The sequence below is a fragment of the Branchiostoma floridae genome, chromosome 3 (assembly GCF_000003815.2).
Source record: "Branchiostoma floridae strain S238N-H82 chromosome 3, Bfl_VNyyK, whole genome shotgun sequence".
NCBI lineage: Eukaryota > Metazoa > Chordata > Leptocardii > Amphioxiformes > Branchiostomatidae > Branchiostoma > Branchiostoma floridae.
The window spans coordinates 18744726-18746121 of NC_049981.1; the positions used below are offsets into that span (position 1 = coordinate 18744726).

The 1396-nt window shown below is 43.3% G+C and overlaps 1 protein-coding gene across 1 annotated transcript in view; it reads right to left on the minus strand.

The window, feature by feature from the left end:
- LOC118410848 (paired box protein Pax-2a-like) overlaps positions 1 to 1396 on the minus strand; it is a gene marked incomplete in the record, with an annotated part of 75315 nt that overhangs the window by 20574 nt on the left and 53345 nt on the right.

Here is a 1396-nt window from a genome sequence, read left to right on the forward strand (position 1 = left end):
GCTTTAACAAGAAAGAACTTAGTTTTTCACTGTAAATACAAATGTATAATGTGGAAGTTCCACACAGATTTAAAGTAGCTTATTCTGCAAAATCCCTCTCCATCTGGAAGAAACTGTGTAATGCATGAGCACTAGGAATATCCTATTGCACATGCTTTGTGTTTCATGGATCCCTGTTTTAAGGAGAAGTATGAATATACACTGTACTTTCTACAGTCCGCCCTGACAGAGAAAGCCAGCAGAAAAATAGGCGTAATTTCGGCAGTCCTGAAATCAATTGCCTTTTCAATAGTCATTACATTGCAGTTACTGCCACCGTCCCATATCCCCTGCCCGTCGACAGGCATTACTTGGGCCCAGTTAGCCTTTACATTGGAAAACAAAAATAATCAAGCGAACGGTCAGCGGCCATTAGCTTGAACATCAATTTCCTACCATCATATGAATACCAATAAAGTTGGTTGCATCCTCAAGAATACCTTATTTCGCAGGGGCCGTAATTCATCAAGAGTCGGGATGGCGAGCTCCCCCGTTTGGGGAAAATGGCCAGCAACGGGCGAATCACCCATAGAATTTTAATGGGAAAATGATAACTGTCTTCTGAACCCATTTGTGGCAAATCTCACAATTACATCAGCGAGATGATGGCAATTGGAAGGAATAAATTGCCAGGATGAAGATAGATTTTGTAACCATTTGGGCCGTAATCCTGGAAAGAAGAAGAATGATAGCCCACATCATGGCTTTCAGGACAGAAACAACCGAAAGGAAGTGAATTGCAGGAAGTCACGGATACTGTCCTAAATACAGCAGCACCCCATCAATAACCATGCATTGTCCACTAATGGTACTGTTACGTCTTTAAAGTATTGCAGTTGCTTCTTCAGCCTTCGTTTTGACTTTAGTGACTTTAGTGGGTGTGTTATGGTGCGACAACGCTCCAGCCATGTTACAGACCCAGGCCACGAACAACTCTGTATTCTGGCAATAAAGTGTGACGCCCTGAGGGGAAACAAGCCCCATCACACTGACCTTTGATTACCTCCCTCCCAGCTAAACAACAGTTAATTTCCAATTGAGGGAGAATATAATTGCCTTTCTTGGGAGGGAGACATTACCCCTCGACCCCATCCCATGTTGGGATGAATTTCCCCTCTTGTTCTCTTCGTCCCCTGCTTCATCGCGTTCCTTTGGGAAAATTAATTATGTCCTGGACAACAGAAGTCTGAGAGTGATGTAGGCAATTTTTGCCATGAAATTGAGTGTAGCTCTACACACCTGGACTCATACCACAACAAGTCTTCACCACTGCTTTTGTAAAAGTTTATTGGATTACCAATTGCAGTGGTTGATCAGCAGATATCTTCAACTACCATAAACCAACTACCCCCCCCCC